Below are 18317 nucleotides of genomic sequence, written 5' to 3'. Positions count from 1 at the left end.
GGTGAAGGGTTGACATTCCATGCCTGATGTCTGTACACAGTCTGAAGTGAAGCATGCTGATGTGGTACTCGTTGCATTGATTAGGTTACACTCAGCGGGTGTAATATCATTTGATATATGAATTGAGAGAAGCATGCAGGAAAGTGAGCCCCACCCTAGAGACTGGGGGAAATATAGCCTCTATAGAGGAAGCAGGAGGTTCCTGCTGCCTTAGGATTTAAGAAGACAATAGTTAGTTATTGCTATAATCACATTATTGGGCAATTGGGTTAACTTTGAAATATCCCTTTGTTACATTTGTTATCATACACAACATCACCATAATTTATGTCCTTTGACATTATTTGTATATAGCTGTGCCACCAGCTGTTTCTGTTCTCCCTGGTCTAAGCTTTCAAGAGAGTTAACATATCAAAGACTCAGCCTATGTATTAAAAAGACTCAGTCTGTGCTTTAAAGTTTGAGACATGCAATCAAATTTCTCCTCTCATATTAATTAAATAGTGATTTATCTCACTACAAATTGATAGGAGTGTACATAAACACCATTCCCACCACCGAAAGACTGTGTCCCATCCCCCCCCCCCCATGAAGCTGAACATCTACCCTCACCCTCAACCCAGGGTTTTTACTTTGATGCTCTACATTCTTTTTTTCTTTTTCTTTAGAGAGAGGGTGGGGGAGAGAGAGAGAGGGAGAGGGAGAGAGAACAGAGAGGGAGACACCATTTTACTGGAACACCTTTCTGGGCAAGTGTTACTCACATGTGCTGCCAGGGTTACAACTTGGACAGCAGATACAAAGCAAGGCATGTACCCTACATGATGAACTCTCTGTGTGCAGTTTTCTAGATGCTCTTCATAAGTGATTTCACTAAATCCTTATTGGTGTGTGTGTATGTGTGTGTGTGTGTGTGTTCTAAGAAAAATCTTCTACTTAGTGGTAGAAGGAAATGCAACTGAGAATCCAAATAGAAGAGACTATAAATACAATTAATTACCTGCAAGGCCACATTCCTTCTCTGTTTTCATGCCCTAAGAGTAGTATTGCTGGGTCATAAAGTAGTTCCACTTAAATTCGTTTAAGGACTCTCTACACTGCTCTCCATAGTGGGTTCATCAGTTTGCATTCCCACCAATAGTATAGCAAAGTTCCTTTTCCTCCACATACTTGTCAACACTTGCCTTTTCCTCTTTATTTTGATGTAGGCCATTCACATGTGTATGATTATACTCTTTTAAAAAAAGATTTATTTATTTTTGAGAGATGAAGAAAGAGAGACAGACACACACACACACAGAAACACACACACACACACACACACACACACATACACACACACACACACACACACACACAGAGACAGAGACAGAGAATATGAACCATAGACATCACTCTGGCATATGCAGTGCCAGGGATCAAACTTGGGACCTCATGCTTGCAAATCTATTACTCTAATCACTTTGCAACCTCCCGGGTTGCACAACACACCATTATTAAAGTTCACTCATCTGCAGATATGGTTCTTTTCTGGTTATAATTTTAACTCAGACTACTGCTCTTAGTCTCTCTGGAGGGAGCAAAGCTCTTGAAAAATGAGTTTTCACTGAGTGTGTTCTTCATTCTCTTCTGTCTTCACATTGACTGTTCACCTTAAAAATATTTTCTGTAAACAACAAGGGCAACAGAATGGGAATAAAAGCCTCCGGAAGCAGTGGATCTATAGTGCAGGCACTGAGCCCCAGCAATAACCCTGAAGGCAGAAAATAAATTCCATTCTGGAGGCAGGGCCACAGAGTAGCAGCAGCTGCATTTCTCTCCTCTCCTCTCCCTGATTGACTAGGAATATCAAAGAAGATCACCTAAGACCACAACAAGATGAGACTAGGACTACTTTGGGAATCCACCAAGTCACCGGTGAGTGAAAACACATGTGGCTCATGGACTGAGAGGAACCTAAGGAGAGATTCCTTGGGCTAAAGTCCATATCTACTCCCAAGTGGCTGGTAATAGTCTGGCAGTTTGACAGTTGAGGAACCACCTTCAGTCTGTTTTGTTAACAAAAAGACTGCTGAAGGGAGGATAGGACTCCCCGAAGGCTCACCTAATGCAACTGTGAGTCTCCATTGATACTGCCCCTCGGAGGCTGGAGCAGCAGTGGGGAGGCCCTGTGCTGACATGGGGGGGGGGTGCAGAAAACCGACCTACACCCCAGTGGTCTAGAAGTGGGGCTGTATAGTGGGAGCCTTTCCATATTGTTCTCCTGATGAGAACATGGTGAATAATTGCCTCAGAACCCACAGTCTATAAATGGCACTTGCTAAGAAACTCACAGGGCCAAGGAGTGCTACCCATCTTGACTCTGGCTGTTGTCATAGAAGCTGAAATGGGCCTGGGGCTTTGGGCCCTTGGGGTATGGGAATATCTTTGCATAACCACTATGCTATTTCTCCCCTACCCTGTGTTATCTCTAGGGTAGGAGTAAGTAATTAAGCTAAAAAAAAAATACTTATAGTTAAAAGCCCACAGGCTCCCATAGCCTACAGAGAGGATAAAGAACAGAAGAGGTTTTAACATCCATCATGCTTCACCTCAGGGATTGAGACAATATTGAAACAACTTTTAATTTCCATAACTGTGAACTCTTTAGGTAACTTACTTAAACACAAGTCAATCCAGTCAAGTGTGATTAGTACATTGAATAGTGCTGAGAGAGGAACCTACTAAAACACCAGATACAATGGTGAATCCAAGAAGAAATATAGGAGAAATGAACCAGGACCAAAGCTCAGATAACATTCCACTAAATGGAGAAGCACATAAAAATGAGGACAAGATCCAAACACTAACTAAAGGATTGGTCACAGGAGTGAAGAAAGAGTTTGAAAGTAATATCAGAAATGTGGAAATAGAAAAAGAGACTCTGAAAGAAAACACTATCTCAAGGTAATTCGAGAGCTGAAAGTTGAAATAACTGAGCTAAAGACACAACTAGCTGAACAAGCTAATAGAGTATTACAACAGGGTAAGCAAATAGCTGAGCTACAGAAAATAAGAGAGGGGAGAGAGAATAGAATAAGTGAGGCAGAAAACAGAATTAGCAAGATTGAAGATGAATTAGAGAAAACTAAGAAAGAAGTAAGAGATCTAAAAAAGAGATTAAGAGATACTGAAAACAATAACAGAGACATATGGCATGACTTCAAAAGAAATAATATATGCATTATTAGTTTGCCAGAGGAAGAAAGAGGGACAGTGGAAGAAAGCATTCTACAGGACATAATAGCTGAGAACTTCCCTAGTCTATACAACATAAAAGACATAAAGGTTCAAGAAGCCCAGAGTGTCCCAAACAGAATTAACCCAGAGTGAAAGACACAAAGACACCTCATATTTCAAATGAAAAGGAATAACGATAAAGAAAGGATTCTGAATGCTGCAAGAGAAAAACAAAGAGTCACCTACAGAGGAAGACCCATAAGATTAGCAGCATACTTCTCCACACAAACACTACAGTCCAGAAGAGAATGGCAAGATATCTATCAAGTGTTCAATGAGAAAGGGTTTTAACCAAGACTACTATATTCTGCTAGATTGTCATTCAGACTGGATGGAACCATCAAAACCTTCTCAGACAAGCAAGAGTTGAAAGAATCAACTATCACCAAGCCTGCCCTGAAAGAAGTTCTGAAAGTTATCCTATAAATAGTCAGATTACTATAAATATGCCATAGATCAGCACACTAAAAACCTACAATAATGGTGTTAAAATATCTTAAGTCTATGATATCAATAAATGTAAATGGCCTGAATGTACTTATTAAAAGGCACACACTGTTGTTGTGCGCGGGCCGCAGAGATGAGAGAGAGGGGGTCCAGAGCAAAGAGGAAATACAAATCTTTATTTGCATTGGCACCTCAGAGTTGGGTGCTAGAGAGGCAGGTTGGGCCACGTGGAGGTAGCGAAAATGGTCACCTCACACAGTAACCTTTCCTGCGTCTGAACACCGGAGTGAAGCGCTGGCAAGAGAGCGAGGTGCGGAAAATGAAGGGTTTTTATAGGAGTAGCTTTCACGAGAATGGGAAGGGGGAGGAGTAACCATAGCACTCCAGGATAGGATGATAACTCTCATGAGAATGGGAGGGGGGAGGAGTAGCCAAAGCACTCCAAATATCGCGGGGATGTAGACAATGTCCTGAGGGCATAACATGGCAGGACAGGCACTCCCAGAATGTCCCAACTCTCACGGGAATTAGCAGTAGCCTGAGGGGACAACATGGCAGATGTGAGTGCATCGGCACAATTTCCCAGCATCTCCCCCTTTCCTTTTATCTAATGCCCAGGGCAACAATGTGTAAAGTCTATGAACTACTCAGGGTCAGTCTATGAAAAACCAGCAATGTGAAGGGAAGGAAGCTGCTGTAAAATTGTCTAAAGTGTCCAAAGGGTATGACAGCAAGTCCGATAAAAGTCTCAGTCCAAAGTAGGCGACTAGGGGGAGGATTGGCAGGGGATGAAATGCTGCATGAGGAAGGTCAGCCTCTGGAATTCTGCTTTTCTGTAGAAAGTGAGCTGGAACCGCCAAAACGTGACAGGCAAAGCAGAAGCAGGAAAGGCAGACAGGCAGTAAAAAAGTTCTGTCCTTGGAGTCTGTGAGTCAGGTTCTTCAGATCGCATCAGGTGACATCTAGGGTTTTGGGGGGTGTGCCATTGTAGTCGTGCCATCTAGTGGGTGATGTCAGGATGTGCAGGGGTCCAGATGTTTTTTTTCCGGGATTCCTGTGGAAGAAACACAAACAATCTGCTTCTCGTGGTTAGCAGGGCATCTGATTTGAATGCTTTATAGAAAAAGAGGTTTGGTGCCTTGACCAACTGAGTATTGGGGGATGTATCTTTCCTATTCATTTATGATTGTATTTAATATTATTTGTCATGGTAGTCAGCTGTTATCTGGAAGGTCCTGGGTGATTCATGGGGAAAAAGAACTTATCTTTTAACAAAGACTCTAAGGTGTAGGGAAGCGGGAACTATCTTATCCCTTTTTTTTTGTATCTTGCCTTTTGTTGCCCTAGTTGTTTTATTGTTGTAACTATATTGTTGTTATTGCTGATATTGTGGTCATTGGATAGAACAGAGAGAAATGGAGAGAGGAGGGGAAGACAGGGGGAGAGAAAGACACCTGTAGACCTGCTTCACCACCTGTGAAGTGATTTCCCCTGCAGGTGAGGAGCCGGGGGCTCAAACTGGGACCCTCAAGCCAGTTCTTGCACTTAGTGCCACCTGCGCTAAACCTGCTGCACCACTGCCCGATTCCCAGGAACTATCTTTTAACATAAACTCTATGGCCATGCCAATAGCAACCTTGAGGGCACATGTGGCTCCCCACATGTCCTCCTGTCTTATATCATGTTTTGATGTTTGGCGGACTTTGTTTTGTGGCAGGGTGGACTGTGCCTGTCTTAGGTTGGGGATCAGCCTTCCGTCTTACCCATCATTGGAACACCTGGTCATTTTGCCCAGTAGTACCAGGTGCCCTGTCTTAGGTTGACTGGATAGTGCTAGTTTCCTCTTACCTGTCATTGGCTAGCCAGCCCTCTACATGGTGGACGTTCTGATGGAGGGGGGCAAATCCTCCACAGCAACTCAATATTTTGCCATGTCCAGCCTATGATAGTGAGTTTGTATAGGTTGCATCTTTATGGCATCAATCTGTTGCCGCAAAAGGCCATGAGCTTGTTAAAAATTATAGGACTGTGGTCTGGGAGGTGTCGCAGTGGATAAGGTGTTAGACTCTCAAGCATGAGGTCCCAAGTTCAATCCCTGGTAGCACATGTACCAGAAAGATATCTGGTTCTTTCTCTTTCCTCCTCTCTTTCTCATTAATAAATAAATTAAAATGTTGAAAAAAAAAGAATTATAGGACCTATTGTGAGCAGAAGAAGTAAAACAAGCTAGGGTCCCACAACTAAGGGTAGACAGGTAAGGAAGGGGGAATGTATCCATTGGTATGAAGAGGTAGGATCATATCTTAAGTCTAAGGGAAGCAGTCAGTGGATGTGATGTCCAGGGGAACAGCCATTTGTCTTTGGGGGTAGTAAAGGATGTCCATGGCATGGGTGATGTTATAAATGGAAACATCTTTAAATTGTTGGCTGACAAAGGCAGGCCTATGGTGGCAAGACAAGATACACCAGTTAAGTGTACAAGAATATGTGAATGTTGTTAATTCACATAGGTTGGATATGGAGGAACTTCTTACAGTTTACTATGTTACCATATGAACAGATGATTCTTCATATGAAGTCTTGATAGCTGTACTCACTTACTTGTGAAAAAAAAACTTGTAACAAGTTAGAGGTTTACTATAATTGACTTTGGACTATAAGCAGACTCAGGTTACTTAGAGAGTTAATGCATGTTAATGTCAATGGTTTGAACATTTAGAGTACTTCTGAGCAGATGGGTCATACAAAAATTTTTGGTCATTCAACACACTCACTCACAAAACACAACTGGCCAGTCATAACATGAGACATTCAGAGAAGGTGTAGGAAAGAGGGCTCTGTGAGCCAACTTTTGTAGGTTCTGCCATGTCATATTATGGATCCTGGGATGTATCCTGCATCTAGTCCTCTTGTATTTCTTGTTCTTCAGGGATAACAGTGCCATCATGAGGGTATTGTCGGACATGGCAGGCAGGAACCCAGACAGGTTTAGAGTAATTATGTGGGAAAATGCATGCAAAACCTCTTCCCATGGTCAATAGAGGGTCAGGCCCTTTCCAAATTTTATCAAGTGGGTCTCTCCATTTGACCTTAATATATGGGAGAGTAGATGGTGTTTGCCAGCGAAGAATAATAGGAGGTAAGTCTGAGTTATTGTAAATATTAAAGAGATTTAACGTAGTTAAGGCTTTTGCTAGCTGGATATTGGGGGGGTACATTCCTCCTTTATCTTTATTTAATTGAGCCTAAGGGTTTGATGGGCCCTCTTGACAATGCCTTGTCCCTGTGGATTATAGGGAATGCCTGTGGTATGAGTAATGTTTCAGAGGGAACGAAAATCTTTAAATTGTTTGCTGGTAGACGCTGGTCCATGGTCAGTTTTCACTTGAAGAGGTAAGCCCATCAGAGCAAAACAGGAGAGCATATGGCTTATAAGCTTTTTAGAGCTTTCTCCTGTCTGAGATGTTGCCCACATAAATTTAGAAAAGGTATCAATTGAGACAAACACATATTTTTGTTTGCCAAAGTTTGGTATGTGGATGACATCAATTTGCCAAATAGCACTAGCTTTTAAGCCTCGGGGGTTAACACCAAGAGTCTGAATATCAGGTGTTTTTATGAGACTTTCACAGGAAGAGCATGTAGCTAGGATATGTTTTAATTGTGGTAACGGAACATCAGGAAATCGAGCTCGAAGGCCTTTAAGATTAGCATGGGTTAGGGAATGAAAGTCAGCAGGATCAGAGACAGAGACTAGGAGAGCTCCTGTGGAGGCAAGGTGGTCAGCTGTAGCATTCCCTTCAGACAGGGCACCAGGAAGAGGGCTGTGGGAATGAAGGTGCTGAATATATAGTGGTTAGGTTCGAGAAGAGAGCATAGAGGCGATTTGAATAAAAAGAGGGGAAAGTGGGTTGTCATCAAGTTTCACATAGGAACGAGCAAGTTAACAGTATACACACTGTCAGAAAAAAGGTTGAAGGATTCTGGTACAGCTTTTAATGCAAGGAAAACAGCATAAAGTTCTTTGTACTGAGGGGAATTCTCAGGAAGCTCAGTAAAGAGAGGTTTAGGAGATTGTTTGTCTGGGTAATATATAAGGGCAGCAGCTCCCTTTTTTCCACCATCAGTGAAGACTGTAGGAGCAGAAGGAATGGGATCTCGAGAGAAAAGTTTAGGTGCTAGTAGGGGCAGAAGAGGTAAAGAAGCTATCAATTTATTGGAAGGAAAATGGTTATCTATTTGTCCTGGAAACCCCACGAAGCTTATGGCAAAGTGGGAATTATGGCGTATACGCCACTCTGTATCTGTGAGAGAAAAGGGCAGAATAATTAAATCCGGTTCTTTCCCTAAGACCTGCACAGACCTATTTCTCCCTTGGCGAACCATGAATGCTAATGAGTCTATCTCAGTGAGGAGTCTTGGAGTTCCTCCTACTGGCGTGTGAAGCCACTCAAGAACCCCATGGTCTTGCCACAATGCCCCTACTACCGTGGGGGTGGAGTTGAAGATTATAAGGTTTACCGGAGAGGAGGGAGAGAATCGAACAAGGTGCATGTCCTGGAGGGCCTGGTTAACCCTTTCCAGTGCCGAGGAGGCCTTGGGAGTTAACTTACATTTTGAGGAGGGCTGTTTGTTTCCTTTTAACAGGTCAAACAGTGGTTGGAGGCAGCTTGTAGGCAGATAGAGATACTGCCTAAGCCAATTTAAATTTCCTAGAAAACTTTGTAAAGAAGCAAGAGTAAGGTTAGAAGGAAAGGTGACATTAGGTTTTAAGGGACGAATTTGCGTTAAAGAAATCTCTGAACCTAAAAGATATTGGAGGAATTAGCTGTATCTTCTCAGGAGCTACATAAAGGCCGCTTTTCTTTAATGCAGGAATGAGAAAATCATGTAAGGCATAGAGATCTGTATCTGATTTTCCCCATATTAATATATTGTCTGTGTAATGAAAAACATTAAGGCCCTTATGAATATATGGGAAAAGGGCAGATTTAACAGCCTCCTGACAAATTGTAGGACTATTGGCCATACCCTGGGGTAGCACCACCCATTCAAATCTATCAGCAGGGCTGGCATTATTAATAGAAGGAACAGAGAAGGCAAAACGTTTACAATCTTGCGGATGCAAGGGAATACAGAAAAAACAATCTTATATATCAATAGGTATGATTGGAATTCTGTGGGAATTGCAGAAGCAAGAGGCAAACCCTTTTGGGGGGAGCCCCAGACCTGCATGGTTTTATTAACTGCATGGAGATCTTGGAGGAGGCGCCATTTTCCCGAGTGCTTACTAATCACAAAGACAGGAGTATTCCATGGGCTTCGAGAATGACGAATGTGTCCCAAGGACAACTGCTCTTGGACGAGCTCTTTTAAAATTTCTAGCTTATCCCTACGTAAAGGCCACTGTTCCACCCAGACAGGCTCATTAGAAAGCCAGCTTAAGCGGGGTGTTTGGCTACGAACAGTGGCATTTAGTATTGGGGGTGCTGATTAGGCCTGGTCTCGCGGGAGCGGGTGTTACACTCTGCAGAGGCATCTGTGGATATCCTAACATCATGACATTCTAGAAGATCCCTGCCCAATAGGTTGGTGCTAATATTAGCTACCAAAGGGCGGAAGTGTCCAGTAGAACCTTCCGGGTCTTCCCACATGAGCGAGTCTTGTGTGCGAAATGATTGGGTCACCCCTCCTACTCCATGTATACTGGGTCCAGGGATAAGTTCCCATTCTTGGGGAACCTCTTCTTGCCTTAAAATCGTCTTTGCTGCCCCCATGTCAATCAAAAATTTAAAAGGAATATTGCCAATCTTTACTGTCATAGAAGGGTGACCTCATTCTAAAACAGGAGTGGTCCACAAAATCTCAGGCCCCGAATTTGTACCATTCAGGGGCAAACCATCTTTATGAAATTGGGACCAACAATCTCTCTTCCAATGAAACCCCTTACGACATCTTGGACAAACATTACGTTGCCTCTGGCTCCCTGACTGAAAGCGGGATTGCTCTGACTGGAGGCATGGTCGTCTAACTGGAGGCGGGGTTTCCCTGACTGGAGGCATGGTTGCAGCTTATCAGGACATTGGTTACGCCAATGTCCTTGGCGACTGCACTGAAAGCAGGCCCCGTTTTGATTACGTGGGGTAACTGCATAAGCCTGTGTCTTAGCAGATGGCCCATAATTGCCTGATGTAAGTTCCTGTGTCGCTAAAATCCAATTATCTGGGTGTAGGTGTTTAAGATTAAGGCATGCCTGACGGAATTGTAGTATCATGCCTTCCCAGACAATAGAGCGCAGGAGTAGTGAGCGGACGTCAGGATTATAAACCTTTCTCTCTAAGCTTGTCTTCACCCTTGAGATGAAGCTCTCTAATGATTCATCAGTGCCTTGGTGAAGAGAGTTATTGGGAACTGACGATCTACATTGGGTGGGGTCACCCTTTCCCATGCTTGTGTTGCACAGATGCGTACCTGTTCAAAATAACCAGTTGGAAACCTGACTTCTGCCTGCTGAGCTCCAGATTCATAAGCTCCTTCTCCAAACAAAGCGTCAGAATCCCATTCTACCTGTTTGTTACTATTTTCTTGCGACTGTCTAGAGCACTCATCATGGAAGCATGCCTTCCACTGCAGGTAGAGGGGGTCTGGGAGTGCAGCACGAACCAGATCCTTCCAATCTTGAGGCGTGTTAAGATGGTGGTAAAAACTCCTTAAAATGGACTTGGTCCATGGAGCGTGCATTCTGTCCTCCCTGACCACTTGTCTGCGTGCTCCGCCATCTCTAGAGGAGTATGGCTGCCATGGCTGAGGGTTTTGTTTAGAAGGGGCCACGTTTACCAGGAAGGTGTGGATTTGGTTTGATGACACTGGGGAGAGATCTACGGAACTGGAAGGTGCCGTGGAAACTGCTGTAGTGGCAGGGGAAACTGAACACATATCTACAGGGATGGAGCTCTTGGGGTGGACTGCAAATGGTTTAAGGTCCTTAAATGCTGAAAAAATATCCTTTAACTCTTGTATCTCAGCCACAAGGTCTCTTAATGATGAGGTGTCAGCAGGGGGAGGAGTCGAAGGAGAGGAAGCCACAGCAAGAGAAACCAAACCCGTGTCTGTGGGGACAGCTGGGGGAGGGGTCAAAGGAGTGGAAGCCACAGCAGAAGAAAGCAGACACGTGTCTCCAGGGGCAGTGGGGGGAGGGGTCATGGAAGCGGAAGCTGCCGCAGGAGAAACCAAACACGTCTTCGGAGGCAGCGGTTTTGGGGCTGACTGCAGATTGCTTAGGGTGTTTAAGTCTTAAGCAAATATCCTTTAACTCCCGTATCTCAGCCTCAAGGTCACTTAACCTTTTGGCAGGAGGCCTTTTACATATCCCGAAAATAGTAAATATAGCTATGAGAACCCACGGTGTAGCGAAAATTAAAGCGTCTCTGAGATTGAAAGCCTGTCCTGGGAGAGAAGGATAGAATATCTGGGAAACCTCCTCATAAAACGGAAAAAATCCCATGGTGGAGGGAAACGCAGGGCCACAGAGGCGGGCGGATGCCACTTACCTGTGTCTGGGCAGCTTTTCTGGACCTCAGGCTGAGCGTGAGTGTGGGACACGTTGAGCGCCAGATATTGTTGAGCCAGATGTTGTTGTGTGCAGGCCGTGGAGAGCAGAGAGATGGGGTCCAGAGCGAAGAGAATTTCCCAGCACACACCTATTAAAAGGGACACATTTAAGGCAGTACTGAGAGGGAAATTCATAGCCATTCAAGCACACATTAGGAAACAAGAAAAAGCATAAATAAACAACCTTAAGAACTTCAAAGAAGAAGAAAAAGAACAAAGGAACCCTAAAGCAACCAGAAGGACAGAAATAACTAAAGTTAGGGCAGAAATTAATAACATTGAAAATAAGAAAACCATACAAAAGACCAACGAAGCTAAATGTTGGTTCTTCTAAAGACAGAACAAAATCAACAAAACTTTAGCCAGACTCACAAAACAAAAAAGGGAGAGGAGACATCATAACAGACACCATAGAAATTCAAAGTATTACATGAGGCTTCTATGAACAACTATATGCCACCAAGCTAGAGAACCTGGAAGAAATGGATGAGTTCCTAGATACCTATGAACTTCCAAAATTAAATAAAGAGAAACTAGAAAATATGAGTAGGCCAATCATAGACAGTGAAATTGAAAGTTATCAAAACCTTCCCAAGAATAAAAGTCCTGGACCAGATGGCTTTATAAATTAATTCTATAAAACCATCAAGGAAGAGTTAATCCATATACTTTCAATACTCTTCCAAAAGATTGAAGACATTGGAACACTCCCTTCCAGCTTCTATGAAGCCAACATCACTCTGATATCAAAAGCAGACAGGGTTTGTAAAAACCACATGGTTGTATCAATAGATGCAGAGAAAGCCTTTGACAAAATCTAACATTCCTTTATGACCAAAACTCTACAAAAAATGGAAAATTCCTGAAGACAGTGGAGTCTATATATAGCAAACTTCAGCCAACATCATACTCAATGGTGAAAAACTGGAAGCATTTTCCCTCAGATCAGGTACTAGACAGGGCTGCCCACTATCATCATTACTATTCAACATAGTGTTGGAAGTTCTTGCCATAACAATCAGGCAAGAGGAAGGAATTAAAGGGGTATGGACTGGAAGAGAAGAAGTGAAACTCTCCCTATTTGCAGATGATATGATAGTATACATAGAAAAACCTAAAATATCCAGCACGACACTTTTGGAAATCATCAGGCAATAAAATTAACATACAAAAGTCAGTGGCATTCCTTTATGCAAACACTGTGTTGGAAGAAGAAGAAATCCACAAATCAATTCCTTTTACTATAGCAACAAAAACAAGAAAATATGTAGGAAAAGACTTAACAAAAGAAGTGGAAGACTTGTATACTGAAAATTATGTCACTATTCAAGGAAATAGAAAAGAACACAAAGAAGTGGAAAGATAGTCCATGTTCATGGGTTGGAAGAATCAGTATCATCAAAATGAATATAATACCTAGAGCCATCTACAAATTTAATGCTATCCCCATCAAGATCCCAAGCACATTTTTTGGGAGAATAGAACAAAAGCTATAAATGTTTATCTGGAACCAGAAAAGACCTAGAATTGCCAAAACAATCTTTAGAAGAAAGAACAGAACTGTCGGCATAACACTCCCAGATCTTAAATTGTATTATAGAGCCATTGTCATCAAAACTGCTTGGTACTGGAACATGAATTGACACACTGATGAGTGGAATAGAATTGAGAGCCCAGAAGCAAGCCCCCACTCCTGTGGACATCTAATCTTTAAGAAAGGTGCCCAGACTATTAAATGGGGAAATGGGAGTCTCTTCAACAAATGGTGTTGGGAAAATTGGGCTGAAACATCCAGAAGAATGAAACTGAACAACTATATTTCATGAAACACAAAAGTAAATTCCACATGGATCAAGGACTTGGATGTTAGACCAGAAACTTAGAGTACAATAAATACTTAGAGTACAATATTGACAGAAGTCTTTTTTGTATAAATTGTTAAGGCATCTTCAATGAAATGAATCCAGTTACAAAGAAGACTAAAATAAAAACAAACCAATGGTACTACATCAAATTAAAAAGCTTCTGCACAGCAAAAGAAACCACTACCCCTCACAGAATGGGAGAAGATCTTTACATGCCATACATCAGACAAGAGGCTAATAAATATAAAGAGCTCACCAAACTCAACAACAAGAAAACAAATGACCCCATCCAAAAATGGGGAGAAGATATAAACAGAATATTCACCACAGAAGAGATCTGAAATGTTGATATATAACAAAATGCTCCAAGTTATTTACTGTCAGAGAAGTGCAAATAAAAACAATGAGATACCACTTCACTCCTGTGAGAATGTATACACCAGAAAAGGTAGCAGTAACAGATGCTGGAGAGGTTGTGGGGACAAAGGAACCCTCCTGCACTCTAGGTGGGAATATAAATTGGTCCAACATCTGTGGAGAACAGTCTGGAGAACTTTCAGCAGGCTAGAAATGGACCTACCCTATGATCCTGCAACTCTTCTCGTGGGGATAGATTCTAAGGAACCAAACACAACCATCCAAAAAGATCTGTGTATACCTATGTGCATAGCAGCACAATTTGTAATAGCCAGAGCCTGGAAATAACTCAGGTGCCCAACAACAGATGAGTGGCTGAGTAAGTTGTGGTATATATACACAATGGAATACTACTCAGCTATTAAAAACAGTGATTTCACTGTTTTCAGCCCATCTTGGCTGGAGCTTGAAGAAATGTTGAGTGAAATAAGTCAGAAAGAGAAGAGTGAATATGGGATGTTCTCACTCATAGGCAGAAGTTGAAAAACAAGAGCAGAAGAGAAAACACTAAGTAGAACTTGGACTGGAGTTGGTGTATTGCACCAAAGTAAAATACTCTGGGGTGGGTGGGTAGGGGGAAAGTTCAGGTCCTGAAACATGATGGTAGAGGACCTTAGTGTGGATTGTATTTTTGTGTGGAAAACTTAGAAATATTATGCATGTACAAACTATTGTATTTACTGTTGACTGTAAACCATTAATCCCCAATAAAGAAAAAAAATAAAATAAATTAATGTTTTTAAAGATTTTATTTATTTATGAGAAAGATAGGAGGAGAGAAAGAACCAGACATCACTCTGGCACATGTGCTGCCGGGGATCAAACTCAGGACCTCATGCTTGAGAATCCAAAGCTTTATTACTGCGCCACCTCCTGGACCACAATAAAAATAAATTTAAAACAGGATATAAAAAGAAATATTTTTCCTGGGACCAGGTAGTGGGGCACTGGTACAGTACAAATATTATCATACGAGAGGACCAGGATTTACCACCCTGATCCCCACCTGTGATGGGAAGTTTCATAAACAGTAGAGCAGTACTGCAGGTATCTCACCTCTCTCTCTCCCTTCCTCCCCCCTTCTATGTATATATATATATATTTGGCTTTTTTCCTATTTTTATATTTACTTATTTATTTATTCCCTTTTGTTGCCCTTGTTTTATTGTTGTAGTTATTATTATTGATTTCATTGTTGTTGGATAGGACAGAGAGAAATGAAGAGAGGAGGGGACGACAGAGAGGGAGAGAGAAAGACAGACACCTGCAGACCTGCTTCACCACTTGTGAAGCAACTCCCCTGCAGGTGGGGAGCTGGGGGCTCGAACCGGGATCCTTACGCTGGTCCTTTCGCCTTGTGCCAACTGGGCTTAAACCACTGCGCTACTGCCTGACTCCCAGTATATTTATATATAAAGAAACATTTTCTCCTTCCAGTGGCATAGAATCAAATCACTTCCCAGAGCTGTAAATTAAATAGTCAATTCCTAATTATCTTTCAGAACTTCCTGGTGCTTGCCCCTCAGGTGCATTCAATTTTATATGTTCAAAACTGAACTCTCCCTTTACCCTAGTGTTTTCTGTCTCATCTCTGGTTTGATAAATGACATCTCTATTAAGCTAACCTTCCTGGCCTGGAATTGGGTCTTAGTCTAAACTCCCTTCTTGCTTTTGCCCTCCACACTCAATCTGTACCCAAGACCCGTGGAATCCTTCTTAGCATCTCTTCTTCCTTGCCATCTCCACATCTTGATCCTGTTGAGGACCTCATTTAAAAAAATTTTTTTACAGCTTGATGTCTGCTTCTTTTATCAGAACAATCCTTTTAATCTATAAAACTGGTTTATGCCATTCTGGCTTTTATCACTTCTGGAATGAAGGCCAATTCCCCCCCACCCCCACCCTCACTCTCTCGCTTCTTCTCTGGCTGTGACTCCTACCTTCCTCACTCCCATGTAGGATGAATTGCTGCTATTCAGTCTGGCTCTCCCATCAGCCTGCATTTCCACACTTGCCTCTGTGAGGAAGACATTTCCTAAACCACCATTTCCATCTCTGCATCCTCCCTCTCAAACAAGCTGGGACCTTCTTTAGTGAGGCCGAGATATCTTAATCTCATGAATTTTTAGTTTTAGTTCCTATTTATGGTGGTTAGCAGGTAAAGGGAATTCAGTTAGTATTTATTGCATGAGTGACAGAAGAAAGCAACAGGTTTTGAGGTCTATGGAGACCTGAGGCTGGTGAGTGCTTGCTTCTTCCACTAGAGGCCACTATCGCCACACTTCACTGTAGGCCACTTGGGACTTCTTGCTGCCAGCCCAGCCCTGCTGCCTGGCAGAGCCTGAGTGCCCTGGAGCCTCTTAAACTCTGGATAGTACTTCCTGTCATTTTCTGCAGCTGTGTCTTCATTGCTCTCACTACTTCTCCATCATTTGATGTCACCCCACCACCACCGTGTACACCCTTCATTTGTGGCAAATGCAGATCTTCTCTTATCTCTTTTAGTAGTGACCAATAAAATCATAAATAATTTGAGCTAAGATTCTAATTCACTGGTAATTTTAAGGAGACCATCCTCCCATTCATGCAGTTCCAGCTAAACAATTACTTGAATGTCTCCGAGTAACTGTATTTGTCCTAGTGATGGACATCTTTTGGTGGGGGAGTGGGAATGCCCTCAGAGTCCCCCAAATCACATCATCCCATGACCAGTCCATACATGCTCAGCCCTGACCACAGAAATTAGCATAATACTCATATCATATGTATGGAGTGGAATATTAGTGTCCGTCCTTGGAATGCTAATGTCCTGTTCAGAATTGCAGTGTACTTTGTGTTTTAGGTTATAACATTAACACATTCTTTAGCTTCATTAACAAGATTGTCTTTATTCCCTTTTTTAAATTAGTGATTTAATTTAATAATTATTAACAAGATTGTAAGACAACAGGGTACAATTTCATACATTTCCCACCACCAGACTTCTGTGTTCCTTCCCTTCCATTGGAAGCTTCCTTATTCTTTATCCCTTTGCAAGTATGGACCAAATTTTTTTATGGAGTACAGAAGGTGGAAGGCCTGGCTTCTGTAATTGCTTCTTTGCTGAACATGGACATTGGCATTTCAATCCATACTCTCAGCCTGTTTCTATCTTTCCCTAGTGGGGCAGGGCTCTGGAGAGGTGAGGTTCCAGGACATATTGGTGAGGTTGTCTGCCCAGGGATGTCAGGATAGAGTCATGGTAGCATCTGCAACTTGGTGACTGAAAGGTAAGATACAAAACAGGACAAACTGTTTAATAAGCAGGAGCCTAAAGGTAAAACTAGAGCAGATGGAACTAGGGGTGTTAGTGTGGAAAGAACCTAGGAAGTCTATGTTAGGTATGATTTAGTAATTTTTGTCTGAGCTTGATAGCTAGTATGCAGATGAGCTAAAAGTATTGTCTGGGAAGATGGTGTCAGAGTTGAGAATAGGCCTAGAAAAATGGATTAGGGCAGAGAATAGCTCCCAAATACAAGAAAAGTATAAAAATACTATTAACTGTTAATCTGATCTAGAGCCATATCTATTCATATGTAGCACAAGAGCCTATGTGACCTCTGCATCCCTGCCAGTTTGAGCTCACAGTTCATGGTCACAGCTAGGAATATTCTAGGCTGTACTCATTTCCTTGAATAGCAGGGTATGTTGAGCCAGCCTCCCTTCGGAGCATGGGGCAGTCCCTACCATTGTTGTTGTACATTGTGGGCAAGGTCCTGTAGAGGGTTTATGGTCCCACAAGAGGGTTTATGATATTGTTCCTGATGAAAGTGACCAGTAATGGTGGAAAGAGGGATCTGTTAGAGGTCTAAGTCCATCATAATAAGATTACCTTTTCAAGGGCCATCTCACAGAGGTCTGTGTGGTGAAACACTTGAATTTTGTGTCTAGTTATGAGCACTAAACAGGAACTGCAGGACAGAATTTCACAAGAATAGGTTCCAATGGGACTGTAAGGACAGAGTCAAAAAGAAGGTGACTAGCTTGGTGGAGAGTGTGGGACCTGCAGGAAATTCTAAGCTATTCTATGGAAGAATGGATGTAGGGAAGGGAAGTGCCAGAGGTTCTGGCCACATGGGTACTTCTGTTTCTATCAACAGGTGATGAGAGAGAGAGAGAGAGAGAGACAGACTAATCCCAAGGAAACTCCTGGGCCTTTTTCTGTAGTACAGTATCTGTGGCTTGGGGGCAAGGGGAAAACACCCCAGAATAATAGAGCTAGAGAGAAAGTAAGTTGCTCACAGAAGTTATGCAAACAGAGAAACAGAGGGCCAGATGGAGATGATGAGGTGCTGTGGAAGGAGGCTGCTTACTTGCAGGCTTGGAAGGAAATGGTTAAAGAGAGAGAATGTGGAGGACCTCTGCCACGAGTGGGAGATTAAAAGAGCAAATGAGGAAAGAGGATTGTGAGGAGCTGTGTGTTCTTTACCAACCCAATGCCCTGTAGGAATCTTGAGAAGTTCTAGGACATTTTGGAATTATGCCTTCACCTATTCTTGGTTGTTATTCTGTTTCACTTGAATGAAATGTACTGAAAGGCATATGCAGGCTGGGGTGACATGGGTTCAATGAAGACACATTTTATAATAACTAGTCAAAAGGAAAATGGGCTCCCTCATGATGTAGTGAAGACTGCTGAATTTGGCAAACAGCTGGCAG

This window comes from Erinaceus europaeus, chromosome 11 (assembly GCF_950295315.1).
Source record: "Erinaceus europaeus chromosome 11, mEriEur2.1, whole genome shotgun sequence".
Classification (NCBI taxonomy): Eukaryota; Metazoa; Chordata; class Mammalia; order Eulipotyphla; family Erinaceidae; genus Erinaceus; species Erinaceus europaeus.
Note: the sequence above shows the minus strand (reverse complement) of the source record.